General features: G+C 29.8%; 1 protein-coding gene across 1 annotated transcript in view; it reads right to left on the bottom strand.

The window, feature by feature from the left end:
- The window catches only part of LOC107456974 (uncharacterized), a 130,113-nt gene extending 115,164 nt beyond the window's left edge, over positions 1-14,949 (bottom strand). Inside the window, exon 1 of the mRNA XM_071181981.1 lies at positions 14,865-14,949. The gene's annotated coding sequence lies outside the window, so the exon portion shown is untranslated. The remainder of the gene's footprint in view (positions 1-14,864) is intronic.
- Positions 14,950-19,027: the final 4,078 nt, after the last annotated feature.

Genomic DNA, 19,027 nt, shown 5'->3' on the forward strand with positions numbered 1-19,027 from the left:
ACTAAAGTGGTAGAACAAAGTAGCTTGTTTTCTAAACTTTTAAATCATTTGCATTCAAACATGGAGTGGAAAATAGTCTTAAAAAACGTTATAGAAATTCGTCCAAAAATAGAGAAAGTTGGTAGCCCTGCGCATCCAGAGATGTCAACTTGCTCCGGACAGCAAATATATATTTTATAGTGGTAGCTACTCAATTGTGATTCTAGGATTAATAAATTTAATTTAGTAGATTTTTATCCACCACTATTTCGAAATAATTCGTACGCTTACATTATTCACCACTTTGTAGTAGTTATGACATGGTATCCGTTTCAAAAAGCAAGCAAAAATAGTCATTTGCAAAATTTAGTTTGTAGTTACTTACCGTATTTTTAATTATTTTGGCGTGTCTGGAGCAGTTGGCATCTCTGCGCATCTAACGAAAACTATTAGCATCTTGATGATCGATATTAATCAATCATTAATCTTCAGTCCATATAGTATATGACAAAGAAATAGTTTGAGTCGTGGTGGCTCAGGGGATAGAGACTTCGTCTTACAATGAGGTGACAGGGTTCGATTCCCTGCCATGGTTGGTCGATACGAATTCCTCATCCGGCTTTCACCAACCACAGTTCTGATGTAAAATATCCTCAGTGGTAGACGGTTCATGGGTTAGAGTGCCCTTGCCATTAGGCTAAACTTGAGATGTTTTGTGGTTTTCCTCTCCGTGTAACGCATATGCGGGTTAGTTAGACAAAAAAGTCCTCCACGAAGGCAAATTTTTCCCAGTGCTTGATCCTGGGGATCCCTTGTTTTCTGGATGGGGTTCAAAATTACAAGACTACGGAGTTGAACATTACTAGTAGTAAACCCAAAATTGGATCGACTGTTCAACGGCAGTTATATAATTATAAAAAAAGAAATAATTTACTTTTAATGCATATTACTGATTAGGAAGTAATGAATGTATAAATCAAAAAAAAAAAATTCTAAATATTCTGAATGATCAGAGAAATTATAAACTAAGTAGGAATCTAAATTGTTCAAAGAGGAGATCATAAATATGATAATTAATAGGCGCAGAAAAAATTTTAAGCTACAAAAATTTATTTTCTCTGAATAAACGTATTTTCCCCTCAACGAATTTAGGGGTTTTGGCATTCAAAATATGGTAGGTAGCTTCAAACAGGAAAATCTAGCTCCAACAGTTTATTTAGGAGAGATGCTTAAAGTTTAGGTATCCTAATGTTAATTTTACTTTTCACCATATTTCGAAAATTTTTTATGAGAATAGAAATTTTTTACACACAATCATAAAATTCGTTTCTCCAAAAATAATTCAAAGTAATATTAAATTTTTAAATAATATTTAGATTTTTGTAAATTATTTTATTAAGTAATTGTCAAAGAATATTTGATTCGTAAAAGGGAAAAATTCAGTCCTATTTTAACACGTTGAATGCCAGGCTAATTTTACGTGGCTTGCCTGTGTGGCCACGATGGTAAGTAACTACTAACTAAATTTGCGAATATTAGTCAGATTTTGCTAGTTTTTTAAAAGGTTTTGCATCACACATACAGAGATGCCAACTTGCTCCGGATAGCTAATAAATATTTTCAACTGGTATTTTATTAATTGTGATTCTTTTTTTAATAAATTAAATTTAGTAGATTTTTATCCACCACTATTTCTAAATAATTCGTGGGCTTATATAATTCACCACTTTTAAGTAGTTATGTAATGCTATACCTTTTAAAATAGCAAGCAAAAATAGTCAAATATTTGCAAAATTTACTTTGTAGTTATTTACTGTTTTTTTAATTATTTTGGCGTGTCCGGTGCAGTTGGCATCTCTGCACATAAGAAAGAAGAAAATGAATTATATAAGCCTACGAATTGCGTAGAAATAGTGGTGGTAAATAATCAACTAAATTGAATTTATTAAATGAAGAATCACAATTAATAAACTACCACTTGAAAATATTTATTCGCAGTCCGGCGCAAGTTGGCATCGCTTTGTATATAAATAAAACTATTTTTGTGAGTTGTATATTGCATTCATTTCTTCAAACCATTTTAGTAATGATAATAATATTGAAAAAAAATTTTTTACTTTAATTATGTGTATCTAATAATCTTGGCTTCGCCAGTCACCGTTGATCCCCGTGGCGCTACGAACCAACTCAGTGCTGGTCACACGTGACGTCCATGGCATTCAACGTGTTAAATGATAAAATACAAAATATGAACGATATTACATAAGTAGTTTCTGGGAAATAAAATTTATAAACAGTCATATTTGTAAATTTTCTAGTCTCAAGACTAGCTTTCGGCATCGCATTTTCTAGATTACGGTCACCTTGTAACTAATGGTCAATGCATAATTTAATGGTCAGCAATCCAAATCCCTCCAAAAGATGTTCATATTTAAAGGAAGTACGACTTTATGCTTGAACTATATGCACTAATAAATCTATTATCAATATATGCACTAACAATAATAATATCTGCACTAAAAGCAAACAATATTTTCACTAATTAATGAGTAAACATAGGACTAGGGCTTTATCTCAAAAAAAAAAGTATTCGCATTGAGTTTTAGCATCGAAAAATTTGATTATTTAATCATAAGTTACTAAGATCTTTTTTCCGCTCTTGAATTACTCCAAAGTGAACGTGTATAGTTATATTATCTTATTCAGTACATAAGGCATTCGAAAGAAAGATAAGAAAGTACATAGTTTGAGAAAATTTGATAATTAAAACATGAGTTATTTGGCATAGAAACTTTTTTGTGAACTGTACTGTTTTTAATGCTAGTTATTAGCAATTACTATTTTTTTTTAAACAAATTACAATTGTGAATTATACTTACTTGGTATATTGCATAGATTGTTTTGCATTTAAAAATATAAATGCTTTGATTTTGTATCAATTCAGAGATGCCAGCTTGTTCAGCTTTGAATTAAAAATACTTTCTAGTGGTACTAAAATTTAAGTTGTTTTTTGCTTGGTACTTTTCATTTTTTGCAATATATTCACCACTACGTATTAAAAATTCGTGGTATCATATAAAATGCAACCTAAGTGCAGTTAGCTCGTGGTGAACATTTTAAAAAAGCAAGCGTAATTCTTCGCAAGCGTTATTAAAACTTTTGCATCGAGGGGAGCAGGAAGTCACTTTGTCAGTTACTCATCAAAAACGAAATAATATCTTTGATAAAAAACTGTCAACAATTTGTAGCTCTATTTTGTTTGTTTTATTCACATTACGTCTTTAATCAGTTCAGGATTATATAACTGAAATAGATTGCTGAATACATGTTTTTCGTAGAGGTAAAAAAACAGCATATGTGTATTAATGAAAACTACACAATTCAGAATAACTAAAAACCATCAAAAATTTAAAATAATTGTTATTTTTTATTAATTAATGCTCTTTTCGTTATTTTACATTAAGAGAACAAAAACATTTTTAAAGGTACAATGCGCCAAAAAAGGGCCTCTCGAAATAACTTTTGATCTGATAATCGGATCTTCACGTTCTAGGACTAAATCTTAATAGTTAGAGAGGGCGATCTTAAATATGCTAGTAGCACACGATATTTTAAGTTACGAAATCAGACACAAAAACACTTTCTCTGAATAAACATCCCTTTTTTCGATGAATTCACATTTCTGACCCCCAAAATAAATCCGCAATCTGAGATGTATGGTCCTAATAGTTTATTTAGGAGATCTGTCCAAAGTTTGAAACCCTTATTGCTAATTTTACGTTTCTGCGTATTTCACGGTATTTTGTTAATTTTTAAATTTCTGACAATTATGTAATTTGATTATCCAAAGATAATTTCATGCAAAATATAACTTTTTGTAAGTATTTATATTATTTCATTAATAATAAATTATAAATAAGTAATAAATAAGTAATAGTCAAACAACATTTAAATTGCCATGCATAAAATTATTAAAATCATTTTAAAGAATGCAATTTTGATTAGTAAAACATAAAATTTGAGCGAAATCGGTTGAATAGTTCCTGAGAAATCTAATTTTCATGTTTTTTAAAAATTCATGTTTTTTTAAATTCGATTTCTCAGAAATCCGAACACGCAAGAAAATAATAATAATAATAATTTTTTTTTTATTCAGAGAAGCATTTTCGTTCGTCTGCTCTTTTGCACAGTAGAGATCACCCCCATCGAATCTTTAAGATTAAATCCTAAAACATGAAGTCTAATCATTAGATCAAAAGTTATTATGAATGATTTATATATGATATTATGACCGTTTTTCTCACTGTACAACACTATAAGACTATCTTCAATGTTTCAATTATTTGGATATTTTTAGAAAAAGTTGATTTTGACTACTGATATTTAAATATTGTTATGATTTCTTATAGAGTTCTCACGGATTTTACATAATTTAAAAAGTGAAAAATTTCAATATTTTTTATACTTTTTTGACCATTACTAAATATTATTTTTGAAAAAATGCATATGCATAATCGTTGCGTCAAAGAGAGCATAAGATAGCTTGTATCTCCCTTTAATTTCCTTAAAGTTTTAAGCCCCAAAAAATGTTCTAATTTCTCTTCTTTGAATCCCCAGAAATAATTCATTATTTATAAATAGACATTTCTAGTTCGTTTCCAGCATAAATATTTAAATAAAATTTAATTGACTAGATTTTCTTATTATTATTAACTAAAAATTTCTATTTTATGTGTCAAATCTGTTTTAATTCCTTTAATATAAGAAAAATATAAAATTTTTAATTTTACCACTTTCTTATTCCAAAAACATTTTTTATAATATATTTTTTTACTAGTGAAATGTTTTATGAGTCGTACTCTCTTATTCATGAAAGCTTGCTCTTTAGCAAGCTTAATGCACTTCTTAACGTCAGCTCAGTTATTTCCTTATAATTACATGAATAAAAATCAAACGTACTTATGAAACGCCAATTGGGCAAGTGTTATTTCGTAATGAAGATCTTAAGGTATTACGGGATGTCAATAATAAACACGATTCAGTTATCCCGAACTGCAACCTTTCTACGCTTTTTGTAAAAATTAACTTCAACTTATCTAAGTTAATGTTCTAATGTATTTATTTTATCCATTTAAACATTGTTCCAGCTCTTTTGTGGTGAGTCTTATAAAATTTTCGCGAAATTACCATGAATTTTGTAAGTATTGGTTATTAAATGTTTAGCACTTAATAAAATATATTGCAAAAAGCGTAGTAGTTGGAGGCCGGCTTACATTTGCAGGCTTGTGTGCTCAGTTTAAGCTTACAAACCTTTGTCACAGTAGAAGGCCAACACGAAGATACATCCTGGGTAGTAGCGGGATTTGAACATGCTACCTCCACGCTTTGGATAACAATTGGCGGGCGATAACGTTCGGCCAGGGAGGAGTTGGAAGAAAGTAGCTTTTCAATCATTTATTTGTAGTGGTAAACAATAGTTTAAATGAGTAAAAAATACATTAAAACATTAACTTAGCTACCATTAGAATACATTTTTTAAAAAGCGTTGAAAGTTGGCTGTCCTGTTGGCAAAATACAAACTTTGTGCGAAATCGAGCGAACAGTTTCTGAGAAATTTAATTTTAAATATATGACTATTTCAAAATTCGATTTCGATATTTTGAAAATCAGAAATCTGAATCCGTCGAAATGTTATGTTTATTCAGAGAAACTACGTTTTTTTTGTCTGATATCGTAATTTAAAATATCGTATGCATTAATTAACATATTTGAGGTCACCTCCTCAAATCAATTAAAATTGAGTCTTAAAACGTGAAGATCTGATTATTAGATGAAAAACTTATTCAAGGTGGTTCGTACTTAAAAGATTAACTTGAAAAACTTATTTAATCAGCACCAAGTATGATACTTATGTTCATATCTACACTTGATATTAAAGATTTACCGCAATCAAGCAATCTTCCCTATGCATTGGTATTTTAGTATAATACATAAATGCTTTGTTTTATATTAAATTAATTGAAATGTTTTTCAAATGCACAATTTTAAACAAAATATACATGAATTTTCAAATAGTTTACGAAATGCAAGTTCAGTTAAAACAGTGCTGCTGAAATTCCAACTTGTTTCATTTTGTTAAAAACGTTTCTTAGCCTATAGAAAAATTATTTTGATTTTTAGCTCAGTAATTTAATTTAAAATTATATTTCCTACCACCACATTTAAATATTTTAAATTTTGTATTAATATACCACTTCATGCACTGAGATGCCAACTTGCTCCAGACAAATAATAAATTATTTTAAAGTGGTAGTTTATCAATTATGATTCTTGGTTTAATAAATTCAATTTAGTATATTATTATCCACCACTATTTCTAAATAATTCGTAGAGTTATATAATTCACCACTAGCACTTTTGTCTTACTCTCCATATACCATTTAAAAAGCAAGGAAAAATAGCCAAATATTTGCTAAATTTAGTTTGAAATTATTTACCGATTTATTTTGGCGTGTCAGGAGCAGTTGGCATCTCTGCATTCACCTTGCTGTTGGTTGGGATGGAAGTTGGTTACAGAGGTGCATACATAGACAGTAAACATGATATCTTTGACAGATTAATTACCAATTCTAAAACTCCTTTCGACGTTAAGGTACTTAATGAATTAAATATTAATCACTTATCGATTACTGCATCTGCTATTTTCAAAAAGACAAGATATATCACAGATTGGTTGGTCTTTGACAACATGCTCCAAAAATATTCAAATGACAGCACACCTCTCAATAGTACTCAAGATATTGATCAAAGTAATCGCGCACTGACCACCTTTATACAAGACTCATACAATGCCTCCACACATCAAGAAAAAGTCAGAAATGAATATTATAAATTATCCCTAAGCATAAGATATCAAATTAAAAATTAATTAAGAAGAGAATATCAGAAAACGTTAAACCCAATAATCAAAACGAAATAGCTTCATCAAAAGTATCCAAAAAAAATGATAGAATAGGAAAAAGAAATGTATGACGAGAAGATACAAAGCTTAACAACTCGGACTGAAAAATGGTAAAATTCCTTAAATCTGTCACAACAAATATACCACTTCATGGTTCAAACGGAAAAACATATTCGGGCGTAGACAAGACTGAAATTTTTGCAGATAGCAACGAGAAAAAATTCTTCCTAAATGACCATCCAAGCAACATAATTTCTGAAGGAGAAATTATTGAAGAATATGAAAATTTCAGCAAATCCAGTAATCCTTTAATCACTATTGAGGAAACCACGACGGAAAAGATCCCCATAATCGCAAAAGGTTTTAAAAAGAACAAAGCTCCTGATCTGGATTCACTGAAGAATCTTATGATCCAAAAATTACCATGAAATATCATCTTAACCCCTTGGGGACGGGTGATTCAGAAAAGCATTCGTATAAAATCAGAATCAGGACGTAAATAAATAAAAAACGGTTACTTAAATGTAGGCCTTGCTAATTTGACAGACTTACTTTGCTTTTACTTTAATTATTGCTAGTTTAATTATATGTATAATCAATGTTAGTTCAAAGTATAACTAAATAGTTTTATTTTGAACAAAGTAATGGTGTATTAAATAAATCAAATAATTATAACTATGACCACAAATAAACTGCTAAAGATTACTCCTTTGATTACCAGTTTTATCTTTTTACCCTGATTGATACGATTTTATGCTGGCACATATTTGTGACAGTCGGCGAGAAAGGGTTAAACCTTGGCACAATAATAAACTTCTTTTTAAAAAACATATTTTCCACAAGACTGGAAACATGCCCATAGTACTTTTTTCCGAAACCGGGGAAAAATCGTCTTAACCCGGAAAATTGCAGACCAATCTGCCTATTTGCTGCTTTCTCAAAGATATTTGATAAGATAATTCAAAAAAGACTTACAAACTTTTCTTGACTTCTTACCAAACGAACAATTTGGATATCGAGAAGACTTAACTTTAAAGCATCTGGTTCAAATCATTTGAAATATTTCTCAAAATTTCTACAGGAAAGAGGCCACAGTCTTGCTGATGTTAGACGTGGCCGAAGTTTTTGACCGCGTTTAACATAAGGGCTAATATATAAGCTTATTAAAAATAAAATTTCTAATGATCTAATTTTAATACTGAACAACTACCTCACAAATATGAACTCTTCTATTTAATGTAAATATACTTTTGTTATGTAAATATAATTTTGTAAATATCTTCTAATTTTATAANTATATATATATATATATTGCTCAGGCTACAACTCAACTGAGGAAAATATTTTATGAAACTATGGAGAATCTGTAATTGTCTTTGGACATATATTTTGCAATCACAATAAAAATTTATTGTCGGCATCTCTGCAAGAAGTAAATGCAATTATAAATGCTTAAATTGGAAATAACAGCATAATTTCAGTTCACTGTTGCTTCGAAATTCTAGTGTTAAAGGGTTAATTAAATTTTCGTAACGGTATTACACAATGTTATATCACATTATATAAGCCAACGTTAAAATAATAATCAATATTTAAAGAGGATTTTAATGAAAATCTAATATACTTCGTACAAACTTCAAAAAAATAAAAATAAAGAAAGAAAGAAATTTTACTAAATTCTTACAGGAAAAATTTCGTATATTTACAGTTTAAAATAATTTATAATTATCTCTTTTTTTCTATTTCGCTTTATTTTGTAACACATTTTAATAATTTTAATTCCGAATTTTTTTCCGGGTATCGCTCTCCAATATTTACGTCTATTGAAGGAAAGTGAATTATTTATTTCCAAGTAAATATTTAGAAGATAAATGATACAAAAAAGGGAAAAGAAATCCGTAACAATGTTGCTGCTAATGAACGAAATTGGCGTGAATTAGATTGGTACTTAATTCTTTTACCAGATATCAATTTATCATTTCGTTACATCCGGGTAATTTCTTGATTGTTCAATCAATCAGTTCCCTTCTATATTAATGATTCAATAATTTCCAGATCTATATCTTTTTTTCGCTTGTTTATTATTTGCTATTAATAAGTGAGATTAATGATGACTTTATTAAAAAAAAATTTCCTTATTTAAATTGAAATTATTAATTAATCAATTAAATATATATATATAATATAATATTTTCATAAAATATTTTCAAAAATATAAAAGTTGGTAAGCAAAATAACAAAAAGATATAATTTCGTCTTAAGCTCTCACAATTATATCCGCAAATTAGAGTGCTTTCTAATATTGTATTAATACTTTTTTTCATTTTAGCTTAATGCATGCGTTTTGTATGAATTATTTACCTTAACCCTTTAATGGGCTATTTATTACTAGTAAAGGTAAATTAAAGTATTTTTGAAATTGAAATTGACATAAGAATAGTAATTGATATAAGAAAAAAACTAATTTAGCTTTTAAAAAATTAATCTAAACTTCAATGCCATTTTTTTATTGTAAAGTATATTTACCACGACCTATTAGGAACTTATTGTCCTTTATTTTTCGTAATTTATAGAATAAATTTTATAAGTGCTGCAAACTTCAGAAGAAATTATGTATTTTACAACTTCAATACTTTTTCTTAAATTTACAAATGGTTGCTAATTTTATTCAAACGTTCTTCAAGAAGACTGAAGTTATTAACAAATGGAAACCTAAATTAAAAGTGGTGAAAAAGTTCACCATGGACTTTAAAAATTGGTGGTAAGTATACTTACCACGGCCTTTGAAACGGTTAAACTTGACTTTGGAATTGTTTATATAATGTTTCAGTTCGAAAAATTAATATTTCACCATATCTACGATTTTTGAAAATGAGGGAACTGAACTTGCAATATAAATTAATTTGCATTCTTAATATTAATATACTGTGGTAATAATAATTTTGTTTACTTAATTTGTTCATTCTTTAAGCAAAGCTGCCAACTTCTCATGCCTTTTAAAAAAATTCCCCCTTATATAAGCTAAGTTTACGATTTCATTGTCGTGTAAATTTGATTTAAAATCATTTTACACACCACTGCATCAAATGATAGAAAAATTCAAATCTCTCTGGGTCAGACTTAAAATGGTTAACAATTTCATTTCAACCACTTAGTAAAGCTTCACTCTTACTTAAAATGATTTTATGTTCATCATCCCAATTTTTGAGTTTACGACTGCTTATGTTCAATTACATAGCCTTGTAAGCTTGAACTGAATCCAGAAGACAAGAGAACTCCTGGATCAAGTAATGGGAGAAACTTGCCTTCGGTGGAACTAATCCACATTTGCGTTTCACGGAGTGGTAAACTACGAAAACCTCACAAGGTTAGTCTGAAGGAAAAGGGATTCTAACCCAACATCTGTCTACCGTTGAGGGTATTTTTCTTCAGCACTGCGGTTGGTGCGAACCGGGTAAGGAATTCGTATCAACCAGTCATCGTTGGTATTCGAACTCGGTTTACCTCATTAGAATGCGGACGCTCAATCCACTGCTCTTCTTGAAATGGTTGGCAAAATTACCCAAAATTCTGCAAGCGTTAGTGTTTATTGCTCTACAAAGTATTTTTCAGTTGGTAGCCTACGCATAAGTTGAAATTAAAGTAATTATTTTGCTACTTTTCTTTAAAAAAATTTCTAAGGACTATGTTGTCACCGAATAAAAGAAATAATGTTTTTTAAGTAGTAATATTGTTATTTGCATGATGATCTATGATATTCTGTTTTATTCACTATATTTAAGTAAATTTTTTTCAAAGACTTCCCACATTTGTACTTTAGTGTGGTTTTTACCTAAATTCTGAAAAGATATATCTTTATTTCATTATCAAAATAAAATTGCTTGAAAGTTTTTTTGTTGGGCGGAACTTATTACGACGATTTTTTTTCCTCATCGATTAATTAATTCTTTGATTTAAAACAAGTTTAGTCAAGATTCAAATTCATTAATAATAAATTATTACTACTATGTTATTTCTAACTTAAATATTCATATGAAATCGAATATTTATGACTTTGATTTAAATAACCTCATCGGTAATTTTAATTATATTTCTAAAAATCGCATTTATAATTTAGTTTGGCAAAAATAAATTCTTAATATAAAATTAATTACATAAAGTGAAAATTTATACAGGTTTCATATTATTTGAATAGAATTGAATTATTTTGAGAAAATAATTTCAAAATTATAAATATATATATGCAATATAATAGTTATAATTTCTATTTGAATATATCACATCAATAATTTAGATTATATTTGTAATAATCATTTTTATAATTTACTTCAGGAAAACAAAAATCCTTCATTTTTCTTTAAAAATTATAAGTATTTTCGTTAGACAGAAACTTTTACAACAAAAAAAAAATTCTGCCAGAATAATTCTTTGATTTAAAACAAGTCTACTCTAATAAAGAAAAATTTGGGAATAAAACGGAATTATTACGAACAAATTATTTTAAACTTATAAATATTTATATACACTCCAATGGTTATAATTTTGATTTAAAATTATCTCATCAATAATTTAGATTATATTTGTTACAATCACACATTTATATTTTACTTCAGAAAACAAAAAATCCTTCATTTTTTCATTAAAAGTTTCTAAAGGTTTCATAATTTGTGAATATTTTTAGTAGACGGTTAAAAAATACCATGTTTATAAAAATAAAAAAAAACAAAAAAAAACAATCAATTTCAACAAAAAAAGATGCTTATTTTAATGCAGGAAGCAATTGTATATATCACGCAAGAAATTGACACGGAATAATAAAATTTCGATATCGAATTCGCGAGATAAAAATTAATGTTAAATGAAACGAAGAATTCCTAGCTTAATTTTAAAGAGTGTAACTCATAAAGAGTCATTATTCAATGCAAAGCAAGCTAAAGATGAAAAAGAGGTAAATAAATAAGCGAATCACGCTACGTGGCTTCATTTAAATGACAACATTTTACATTAATGGTCATATTTATACTTCCACCATTATCATACCCTCCAACTTATGAGGATTTTGAAAATAATTCTTTCTAGTGGTAGCGAACCAAGGTAGAAATTTTTAAAGCAAATGGATCTCTCATAAAACTTTTATCAGAACTTAAGAATCTAGCCATATGGCCTGCACTTTTATAAGTAATAGTGGACAAGTTAAGCTAAAATTAATTATTTTTAAATATTAAGACATTAATTTTGCTACCGTCAGAAAAGAAGATTTCTGAAACTACGGAAATTCCGTAGCAGTTGGAGGGTATGCATTATGATCACAATTTCACAATGACTCAATCCTTGTTCTACAACACGAATAATGGAAATATATATTATTATACATAATTGCTACAGTGAACGTACTTCATTGAACTTTTTGTTAAATACTTCAGAAAATGGATATAGCAATATATGAAAAGCACGTAAGAAAAGAAACGGACATTTTATTTTATTTTATAACCGTTCTTTAACAACCGACCCAATTTTGGGTTTAAGACTATCAATGTTCAACTCCATAGCCTCATAATTTGAAGAAGACAAGGGAACTCCTGAATCAAGCATTGGGAGAAATCTGCCTCTGATGATGAGATTTTTTTATAGAAATTACTTGTATTTGCGTTACATAGAGAGGAAAACCACGAAAACCTCTCACGGTTACCGTAATTGCAAGGGGTCTCTAGCCCATGATCCGTCTACCACTGAGGATATTTCACGTCAGCACTGTGGTCTGTGCAAGCCGGATGCGGAATTCGTATCGACTGGGATTCGAACCCGGTTCGTCGCATTGGAAGGCGAACGCTTTATCATTTGAGCTATCACGGCCTGGTTCATAGATATAGCTAATAAACCGAGTTTTAAAAAAATGAACATAGCTCACTGTTTACTTGCCCGAATCTTTTTTTTCTTTTTGAAGTAATGGAAAAAGAGTCTTTAAAAAAAGTGGTAGCGTATGTTTACAATTAAAAAAAACAGATTTTTATTACTTTAGCTGGTAATTATGTCGAATAAGATAACTACTGTTTGATTTTAGAACTTAATATAGAATTTCATATTTTAACCGTTTAAGCGTTGGAACAAGTCTCTTTTTCAAAATGTTAAACACAAATCTTTCATTCTTAGCAGTTATAATTGAAGAAGCTGAATAATCCTATCAACTAGAATATACAAAATTATATATTTTGTGGCATGTATCCTGTTTAAAAAAATCAATCAATTATTTTTTTTCAAACCAAACTGATAGTTAATTGAAAAAAATATCTATATAATTTATAAGCTTCTACATTTTCCATAAAAGAACTTTTCCGATTAAAGCAAAAAATGATTCCGGCATGTAAACGCTTTATACATATATTTTTAGGTTAATATTAATCTTCTTTTTTTCCAATATAAATGCTTAGAATGAAAAAAAATTAGTTACCAGTCTTTAACATTTTAAAAAAGCGACTTGTTCCAAAACTGAAACAATAGCGTTTAAACGAATAAAAAGAAAATAGACACAGTTTATAAAGATTTACATAGAAAAAAAAGCACCTTTAAGGAACTTGAGGCAAAATAATTTTGGTTGGAGCTGAAAGATTTAGAGAGNAAAAAATTATAACTCCGCCCACAAATAAACTGCTAAAGAAATACTTTGATTACCAGTTTTATCTTCTTACCCTGATTGATACGGTTTTTTGCTGTCACGTATTTGTGACAGTCGGCGCGAAAGGGTTAAGGAACTTGAGGCAAAATAATTTTGGTCGGAGCTGAAAGATTTAGAGAGTTGCCTTTTTTAATTGTTTCTATGCACAAGTGGGTAAACAATGGACCCAAAATTTAATACTCATGTTAATTCTGGAAAAGGAATTCTCCTATTCAGTATGATGTATATATGTATCAAAACCATATTAAATCTCTAATTTTTTTTCTAACTAACCTTACTAACTGGTCATTACAGTTATAAAATTGCTTTTTAGTCCAGCTTATAAGTTTACTAAAGATTTATATCGTGAGAAAGATAAGGAATTAGTCCAATAATAGGACTATTATGTTATATTTAGATAGCCTTTAGTCTCAAGATAAGACCGGTCATTGCTGGATTTTGCTCCACCCCTGTGATGCGAGTCTTTGTTGGGCCCTCGAAAGCTGTAGTGCAGCGGAGTAAGAAAATGACTGCATCAGAGACGGTACAAAGGTTTTACGGGCCCAGGAAAAAAAATTTTGCGGTCCCCTACCTCAAGCATAAAGCTATTTTGCAGAAATTTAAGACCTTATATATACATGAGATTGTAGTTTTTATATAGGTACAAAAAATTCTCTGCGATTTTCTTTTTAAAAAAAATTATAAACACTGATTTTTTTTTGTTAACAGTTTTGATGGAGCCTAGAGACAGATAAGCTCAAACTGGTCTACGAATCTTAGCTAACCGATGTTACAACACTTTCCTCTGCCCTTTAATACGCATGTTTAAATATTAACAAAATGTCTAGTTTGCCTGAGGTAGCCAGTATGTTTCAATATTTATGCCTTTTCAATACTACTTGAAATTGTTGTTTCCATTATTTGTCCATTCTCCACACTTACATATTTCAAATAAATTTATAAACACAGATTTTTCAAATACATTTAAACTGGTAGCAAGCTCAAATCATAAACAATAAAAGTCTGCGATTCGCAGAAAATAATTTTGTTAAATTAAAACGAAGGATATTTTAAAAACAAAGAAAAGTTAAAACATTTTTTTCAAAATTATTATAAATATTACAACTGTCATAAAAATGCGTATAATAATTGCAAATTCTTTCAAATTTAATTAATTGGTTCTAAAGAGGTTATCATACATATGCAAATAATTAATGGTCTTAAAAGTAATGTATGCAAATTTGAAAATCGTTTGTCAAAAATAATTCCTACCGGCGGGAAGGACTGCACGTGTTTCGAATGTCTCTCCTCAGCTGGACAACTAAACATCACTTTCTGTTTTGATGTAATCAAAATATGTTGCCATCAGCGAAAGGGCTTTTAATCATTATAAATAAAGAACATCACGTGTGACAAAAGGAGGGCTGTGATTGGTCACGCTCTCTACATCTGACTGGAACATCGATTTCGTTCCGCCCACTTGAGCAGAACGTCAGTGACGTCACAGTTTTGAGATACATTGCTATTTCTAGAAAGTATTTTATTTGGATAATTTCTTAAACGTGGAAACAATTGCTTGAATAATTAACAACAAATAGTTTGCGTGTGAAGATTATAAATTCGTTTTAAATGTTAATGATATTTTCTTTGGCAAAACCTCGTTTTTTAACCGTTACGTTCGTAAAAGAATGTTATTATCAAAAGTATTTTAAGTTTATTCGGTTCAAGTGTCGAATTAATGATTTTAAGTTCATTGGAAAAACATTTGGAAAAAAAAGTGGCTAAATATGTTTTTTTAAATAAATTCTAACAAAAAATATAACAAAAAACATGCAAATATTTATAACAAAAAAAGTATAACAATGGCAAACAAGCTATAGATATCTAATATGGTATTTACCTTTTCTAATGCAGCCTTATTATGCTGATTTTAAATCTGAGAACCGTTATGACGTTAGGTTCTTAAAATATTGTCAAACATTGTCATGAAAAGCTGTTGAGTTTTCCTAGAATACTGTATATACTTTAGTAATTTTAATAAAATACTGTTTACATATTATTAATTTTAATGGAAAACTATTTAAACTCCTTAATTTTAAACTGATACTGTTTAAATTTTTATAATTTTAATGAAATATTGCTCAAATTTATTAAATTTAATGTAACTTGCTTGCATTGGCTACAAATTTTCGCCACCGACACTAAAAGTTTGAGAATTTCTTAGCAATGAGTGACATTTTATGCTAGAACCACAGAAAAAAGTGATGGGGGAAAAAGGTGTACGAAAAAATCCTAAGAAAAAGATTACTGGAAAAAAGCACTGCTTAATCAATTGCATGAATTTAATGACCAATTTGATTTCGACTGTTAACTATAAATTCAATATTATTAAATATTTATTTAATTGTAAATAGATACTTTTTAAACGTGCATAATACAATTATAAAATATACTTAATAGTATTATTATGAACAATGTATCAATTAACAATATTTTCTTAGGAGGTTAATTTTGGAATAAGTTAAAATATTGACAAAAATTACAAAATTTTTTATTTTAATGCAATTTTTTCAAAAATAAAAAACCACACTCTGATATAAAACATTATCACAACAGAATTAATGTACTAATTGCTATAAGAGTCCTAAAATAAAGTCCATAGAAATTTTTAAAACTGTAAAATTTCCTTTATGAATTTTAAATTAATTCTAGTACTTCCGCTATTTTTTTTCAAACATCTAATTTTATTAGAATAAATATTAAATTACTTGAAATTCGGGCTTTATTCGCTCAAAAGCCCAAACCAAATTGGATGAAAACACGTATAATTGTTTCAAAAAAAAATTTCTGGCGCTTTTATTTTTCAAAAGGTTGGGTTTTTTTCTTCGGGTTCCTTCCTGTGTTTTTTTTCCCTTCTAGAGCTTCTTTCAGGTGCTTTTCGGTGTTTTCTCCAATGTTCTTTTTTTGCGGTCAACATTTGCTACTAGAAGGACGTTTAAGATGCGTTCTACACCAAAGTATACTTTAGATTAATGAAGAACTTTCAGCGCGAATGAAATTTGTGTCTAATGTATTTTAAACTAAATATTTCTTTACCGAATATAGGTAATAATATGTAAATAGAATATATATATATATATACTGTTTTCTTAGCTAATATACGTGTTATTGTGAATGACCGAAATCTGTGGTTGTTAACTACCACCGGTGTATGTTGACAATCACATTGTCACTTTGGTAAATGTCCGGAATATATACTAGACTAAGTGCCACTGTCCGGTATACCCAACACCCATAGATGTAAAGGCATAGATATTTATACCCTATATTAGTCCCTACCAACACCTTTTGATGTCAAGTAGCACTACCCAGTCTGCATTTAACCGTACTCCAAACACTGATGTTTCTCCTAATCTATCCTCAGCAGTTAAAAAAACTATCGAGTAAATATAATGATATCAACGAATAAATTAATATCAAATCGGATATAGCAAAAGTTTCTGACATTTACCACAGCGACTATGCGAATGTTGACTTTCATCGACATTCGCTGGAATTCGATCATTCGCGGTAACATATGTTCATGATTTCTCAATAAAACAGTAAATAACTCAAACGAAATATAAATGGTTGAATATTTGAACAATGGTGGATGGCTGAGATAAATAGATTGCTTATTTTGAATCAGCACATATTAATTGTCTTTGGATACAAAGAAATCAGCAACTTTTTAAAATTTGTTTATCAGTGTAATTTATGTTAACATCCTGTTATGACTTTCTAAAAATTGAAGTGATTGCTCATATTGGTTAACTTGGGGATGAGTGCAAAACCACGATTTGTATATCCTTCCCTAGTTGATATCTCCAAAGAAATATAGCATTATTAAAAAATATATATATATGAGGTATGGGGTCGATAAAAGCAATAAAGGTGGAAACCACACAAATGATTTACAACGTAAATGATTTACTATGTAAATGGTGTACCGCACTTTGAGCAGTTGGCCATTTAGGTTGTATAATGATATTTTTTAAGATAAAGATCACTTTCTTAGCAAGTCTTTTTTTTTTAATTTTTAGAATAGGGTATTTTCATTCTTATGTTAATTTCCATCTTGATTTTAAAAAAAATTATAAAAAAGAAGGTGTTACGTACATTATTTCGGTAATACTAAATAACTATCAATTCACCGTCATATTAAAACGAATTTCAATCTTTCATACATGCATCAAGAATGTCTCAATTGTCTTTTAATCCACGAATCATTCAAATCCAGGCTCAGACTATTCTAGAGTGATTTTCATTTATTTAAAATTTTCGGGGTTAAAAAAAGCACTTGAAAAGCTTCATTTCTAAACATGTCTATTCTTTTAATCCTAATTTCCTTAAAACTAACAATTATTTACATATTTTAATTAACTAAAAAACTATAAACTCTTTTAACCATTTGCATCCGAAGGGGCTCCTCTCAAGCCCATTGTCATCTAAAAACTATACCTACCTTTTTAAATGTTATAATCTTTTCATCTTAATGTTTAGATGTTTGTTGTTGTTGTTGACGTATGCCTGTTTAGGCAGAGGGGGTGCGATTGTTCTTGTTTTCCAGTGGCGCCATCCATGGCCAAGAATTCGACTTCTGCCACACCATACGTCGCACCCGTTTATAGGGCGGACCAATTCATACATCCATTCATTCATCCACAGATCGTAATTTCGACCTGAAGCAGAGAACGATCGATCTCCAATCCAGTATCCCTAGAGGTATTGATTTGTTATGGGAACATGGAGGACTTTTGCGACTCGACAGATTTAACGTCCATCAGTCACTTTACTACACGGGGAGTCTTCGGCCGGTGGGGTTCGAACCCACGAACTCTCGGACATGGGCCCAGTGCCCTACCGACCAGGCTATAACGGCCCTAATGTTTAGCTGATCACTTTATTTACTAGTTTCTAATTTTTGTATTGTAAGTTTTATTAAGTAAACTTTTAGTGGTTGCATCCGAAGATTCTCGAGTGCAAAGGGTCTAATAAAACCTATGACTCAAATAATCGAAGGAAAGTCGGATCATGTCTGCAACTGTAGTTGTTGTTCTTGTTCATTTACGTCACACTAGAGCTGCACAATGGACTATTGGCGACGGTCTGGGAAACAAGCCTGAGGATGATCCCCAGGCAAGCCGTCACAATTTTGATCCTCCGCAGAGGGGATGGCACCCCCGCTTCGGTAGCCCAACGATCTGCACGCGAAGTCGAGCACTTTACGGTAGAACTGTTTAACGAGGACCAATACCACACACCCTCGGTCCCTACGCAGACTGATCCAAGTGGTCACCCACCCGCACACTGACAGCAGCCAGTGATGCTTGACTTAGGTGGTCTGCAACTGTAAAAAACACAGTTTTGAAAATACACTTTTTAAATGGAGTAGA

The sequence above is a fragment of the Parasteatoda tepidariorum genome, chromosome 6, assembly GCF_043381705.1.
Source record: "Parasteatoda tepidariorum isolate YZ-2023 chromosome 6, CAS_Ptep_4.0, whole genome shotgun sequence".
NCBI lineage: Eukaryota > Metazoa > Arthropoda > Arachnida > Araneae > Theridiidae > Parasteatoda > Parasteatoda tepidariorum.